The 5,284-nt window shown below is 50.6% G+C and overlaps 1 long non-coding RNA gene and 1 pseudogene across 1 annotated transcript; one reads left to right on the plus strand and one right to left on the minus strand.

Moving 5' to 3' along the window:
• Positions 1–663: 663 nt before the first annotated feature.
• On the minus strand, positions 664–2,873 carry LOC105540829 (annotated as a pseudogene).
• A 91-nt stretch (positions 2,874–2,964) lies between these two features.
• LOC105540806 lies at positions 2,965–4,965 on the plus strand. Its single transcript, XR_001006259.1, has 3 exons — positions 2,965–3,102; positions 3,238–3,298; positions 4,684–4,965. It is a non-coding gene; the product is annotated as an uncharacterized LOC105540806 (long non-coding RNA).
• The last annotated feature ends 319 nt before the right edge of the window (positions 4,966–5,284 follow it).

Raw genomic sequence — 5,284 nt, forward strand, 5'->3', positions numbered from 1 at the left:
TGTGTTTTCAGCTGGATGCTTAAGTGGGGAAGAGTCCACCTCCAAGCTCACTCAGGTTGTTCACAGACTTTATTTCCTTGTGGCTGTGTTACTAAGAGCTCCGGTGTTTTGCTGGCTGTTGGCTGAAGGTTATCCTTCGGTTCTAGAGGCTGCCTTGTAAACTTCAACATAGCTGCTCACATAATCAAGCCTGCAAGGAGAACCTCTCCAGTGCATGTCAGCAAGATGGGGCCATACACAGACAAAGACATCCCGTCACCTTTGCATTAAGAGGCAAGTCTCAGGTTCCACCTGCACTCAGATGGAGGGAATTACACAAAGGTATGGACATCAGGAAGCAGGAATTACTATGGGTCACCCTAGGATTTGTTATCCACAAGAGATCACATTATCTGCTTAGAATTTCAAACAAATAATAAAACCAAAAAAAGTTGGTCTGCCTTTTACCATTTTTCCTTATTTAAAACTTTATTCTTGATAAAGAAAAAATGAGAAAACCCCAAAACTTTCTTCTTTAATTGGCAACCTTCAAAAAAGATATTCACAACAGGACTCAGAGCAAGGACAGAGCTCCCCAAACAGATGGTTTTTCCTTAATTCCTCAGGCTGGAGCAGAGTTTAAACCGAGCTGGAATCACTCCGACTCTGGCCACAACCTAATCTCTACATCCTGGCCTCCATCATTGGCTGGAAGCTGATTTGCTTCGTCCAAGGGCCTAGTTTGAGGGCATTCATGGCTTCTGCAAGTTTGAGCATTGCTTGCTCCTGGTGCTGGCAGTGCCACTCAGCCATGGACTGGAGCACCACTTGGTTTGGAGCTTGTACCAATAGGAGCTGTAAGCCACGACCTCGGTGAGGTCTGAAGACTCCAGAGCCTTCAGTTGGAGCATGGCCTTGCTCATCGGTTCGATGTAAGGGATTATGTATCCGGGTCTGCTGGGGGAAGGGGATGAGAGCTCCCAGGTAGGGCATCCAGGCCAGCACTGGTCACACTCACCAAAGGTGGCTTCCAGCAGCCACGTCGGAACATAGAACACCTCTGGGCCTTTCAGGTCTTTGAGCAGTCTGCCTTTTAAATAAACACTATGAGCTGGCAATTCTAATGTTGTCAGTGACAAAGTACTTCTTCCTGAAAATATCTTTTGTTGTTTTAAGTTCTAAACATTTGCTGGGATCACTATTGAGTTTGAATAATGTAATACGTACCCTTCATTTTTAAAAATTACTTAAAAAACAGAGATAACACAATGACTGTGAGGACTGAATTTGGGTTGCTTCTGTTCCATGTAACCATTTGGAGTTTTTGTGTTTCAAATTTAAAACTGTGAAGCAGTGTGATACAGTGCTTTGCCATGTTTTTATTTGACAAATGCACATTTTAGTTAACACATCAAATATTTTTACTAGATTTGAAAATCATCTTTAAAATAGATAATTCCTTTTGCTTATTTTATTTATTTTTGAAAGAGGGTCTCCCTGTGTCACTCAGGCTGGAGTGCAGTGACTGCAATCAAGGCTCACTGCAGCCTCGACTGCCCTGGCCCAAGATCTTCCCACCTCAGCCTCCCAAGTAGCTGGGATCACAGGTGTGTGCTATTATGCCCAGCTAATTTTTTTTTTTTTTTTAATTTTTGTAGAGTTGGGGTCTCCCTATGTTGCCCAGGCTGGTCTAGAACTCCTAGGCTCAACTGATCCTCCTGCCTTGGCCTCCCAAAGTGCTGGGATTACAGGCGTGGACCACAGTGCCTGGCCCCTTTTGTTTATTTTAAATCTAAGGAAGACTCGAGAAAAAAACATTACATCAGTAGTATGATTTAGGAGTTGCACTACTAATACTAGGTAAGTTTCTCTTGTGCTGCCTGGAAATAAAAATAAACACTCAACACTAACTTGGGGCTCACAACATGCTTGACACTGTTCCAAACACACACACACACACACACACTCATTTTAAAAGTCCTCATCTACTCTTAAAGGTAGGTCCTGCTATTATCCTTATTTTTGTAGATAATAATATAGTCTGGGACCCAGAGATCTGCTCAAGATCATCCAACTGGAGTGGCAGCGCTGAAATTTGAGTCCAGGCAGTGTGGCTTCAATGCCTGAACTCTTAGCCATTATAAAGGAAAAACAAAGCAAAATCAGTATCCCCAACAACCTTGCAGGCAGGGAGGTCCTCAGAAGGGACAGGAGAGGCCGGGCGCGGTAATCCCGGCACTTTGAGAGGCCGAGGCGGGCGGATCACCTGAGGTACGGAGTTCGAGACCAATCTGGCCAACGTGGTGAAATTCCGTCTCTACTAAAAATGTAAAAAATTAGCCGGGTACGGTGACGCGCACCTGTAGTTCCAGCTACTTGGGAGCCTGAGGCGGGAGAATCGCTTGAACCCGGGAGGCGGAGGTTGCAGTGAGCCGAGATCGCGCCAGTGCACTCCAGCCTGGGCGATCGAGCGAGAGTCCATCTCAAAAAAAAAAAAAAAAAAGTAAAAGAAAAAGTAGGGACAGGAGGGCTTCCTTCCGTTCCTGACCAGCCCTTGCTGGCCCCTGGGCAGAGGCAGCGCCGGCTTCCAGGAACCTCAGGGAGGGACGTTTGGGAATGCTCTCTCAGCGTCCCCTTCACCGCCCTCTCTACACCCTTGCCGCGCTCCTGTCCTCGTCCGCCAGGCCAAAGTTTCTCCTGGCCCTTCCCAGCTTCCGGCCCTTCGCTCCAGGCCAGGTCGCAGGGCCAGGCGGTGCCAGGAGCTCGCGAATCCTCTGTTTACTGTTTGGTTTCCACGGTGACACGTAGGCGCCGTCAGCGACTCCCGTCACCGCCCCGCAGCGCGGCCCCCACCCGGCGCCGTGACGTCGGCACTCCGCTTCCGCTCTGCCCATATTTGGCTCAGCCACTGCGCAGCCGGCCCGGGATAGGCTGAGGGCGGGACTCCCGCCGCGCCCCGCCCCCGGTTCCTGCCCCGCCCCCTGGAATGCTGGGCAGAGGCTCCGAGCCAAGAGACCCCCGCCCCCTGCCCCGGGACCCACCTGGGCGGAGGCGAGGGCAGGAGCGCTGGGGGCCCAGAGAGAGGACGCCGCGATTGATGGATGAGCTGTTTCCAGCATTCCTGTGCGTCTGCTGGTTGAGGCTGCAGTCAGGATTTGGGGCTGTCTCGTTTGTTGTGGGTGGGTGATCTGGGATCACGATTTTCTCACTCTGTGCCCGGAAATCATGCCATCCCTCGCCCAACGCTGTATTTTATAGGCTTCAACTCAAAATTTTCCTTCATGGCGCAGTGGAAAGCTTTGAAGACCGCGGTTCTGGGGTCAGCGTTGCCTCTCGGGGGATAAGTGACCTTGAGAAGGCCACTTGCCTTTTCCTGGCCTGATAAAATGAACCGTGGGGGTGGTCCATAATGGTTGCAGCCTTGTCATCAGACTTGTGAGGGGAGCTTTTCCATCACCCACTAACCACCCCCTCCCCAGGACATAACTGGAATATCAGTGAATTTCTTTGAGCATGGACCCCTACAGTTCTGCCCCCTGTGGGGATTGGATTTGTGTGTCTCTGCACCTTGCTCCTATTAGGCGCTTAATGAACTTTAGTTAACTGATTATTGAATGAATAATACGAATCACGTTCATAAATCCGGACCCCTGCAATTCCTCTTCCAGGCCGGGGGGCGGGGGCGGGGAGGGTAGGGGATGGGGGAGAATATTGCGATGATTAATAATCGCGCGGCAGGGTTGCTGATGTAAAGCGATTTGCAGATCTAAAGGGCAATAAGCATTCCTGGGAGAAATCCAGCGAGATTCCAGAAGTCTCTGAGGGAGCCGTGGGTGTGTACCGCCGGGCCCGGAGGGCGGGGGTGGGGCAGGCAGTGCCGCAGTGGCCACTGCTGGGGAGCCGATTGCAATTGCGAGGAGAAGCGTGGGGTTAATCCTTCAAGACGCCTGTCGCCATCCTCCCACCCCCATTCCTGCCCCCTAGATTCCCCAGTTCTTCTGGCTGAAGGAGTGTGTGTTTTCTAGAGTTTCAGAGCTGGAAGGCACATCGGAGACTTAATCTAATTTAACCTATTTCGCCAACAGGGAAATTAAAGCTCAGAGAAGTTGGTTCAACCATCCAAACTTGCACAGCTAGTTAGAAACTGATAAAAGTCAGGATATCTAGCTTCAAATAGTGTTCCACATCGCCTAGGTGCTTCTAACTTCCTGTGCTTCAGAACCCTGTTGCCTGGCTCAGCTGGTGGGTTGTACATTTAGGCTAAATATTGACTTCAGGGCTCTTAAAGAATGCCATTGTCACGTCTGCTGCCACACGCAGCCCTCACCATGACGCCAGGGCCTAGGGGGATGGCCAATAATTGTGTACTTCCTAAAGCCTCAAGCACTCCTCCTTAGAGGGCTGGAATGGTCACCCCTGTCCAGGGAACAGGAGTTGGCTGTTCTGAAACTAGTCTTCGTCTAGCAGTTGGTCACTTTTCACAGTTACCCAAGCCTTGCATTAAACTTTTCTCAGCCAAGACTACAGCAGGAGACATGAGTAGCCCTAACCCTTTTCTGCTGTTTGGAAGTCTTCTCAAGGCACACGGAGGTTCCTTGCTGGGGGTGGGGAAGAGTGCCTCTTTAATGCTGCTCTCTTTGTCTTTCCCCTTTCAGTCTCACCCAACTTCCTCTTAACTGGGGGTGTTTCTTCCCTAACTTCTAGGCTGAAAATGAAGGCAACTCGGACTAAGACGACGACTGCTTTCCAACTGCCCTCTGGCCCTGCAGCCCGCGGATTTGAGGAAGGGGCTGGGATCCTTCCCCTTGCTCCCTGGTTGTTCTCGGAGTTACAGCAGTCCCGCGGCAGCTCTGCCTCCTAGTGCACATGTGAGGCAGCGCGCCCTTCTCATCCAGAAGCCTCCTCGCGGTGCTGCCAGCAAGGGAGTTTTTCTGTATTCACTCCGGTGGAACAAGCAAAACTTGACAACCCCAAGCCAAACCAAAACACACGAGCCATTGTAGCCTTTTCTCTCTTTCGTTTCTTTCTGAGGATCTGGTCGATTTGGATGCAGAAAACATGCCTGTTGCTTCTGCTGCGAAGTCTGCTCTTTCTCTTCCTGCTATCCGAACCCTGCCCCTCCTTTCAAATTCAGGTCAGGTGCGGTGGCTCACCCCTGTAACCCCAGCACTTTGGGAAGCTGAGGCAGACGGATCACTTGAGGTCAGGCGTTTGAGACCAGCCTGGCCAACATGTTGAAACCCTGTCTCTGCTCAAAATACAGAATTTAGCTGGGCAAGGTGGCAGATGCCTGTAATCCCAGCTA

The sequence above is a fragment of the Mandrillus leucophaeus genome, unplaced genomic scaffold (genome assembly GCF_000951045.1).
Source record: "Mandrillus leucophaeus isolate KB7577 unplaced genomic scaffold, Mleu.le_1.0 Scaffold228, whole genome shotgun sequence".
In the NCBI taxonomy this organism is placed as follows: Eukaryota; Metazoa; Chordata; class Mammalia; order Primates; family Cercopithecidae; genus Mandrillus; species Mandrillus leucophaeus.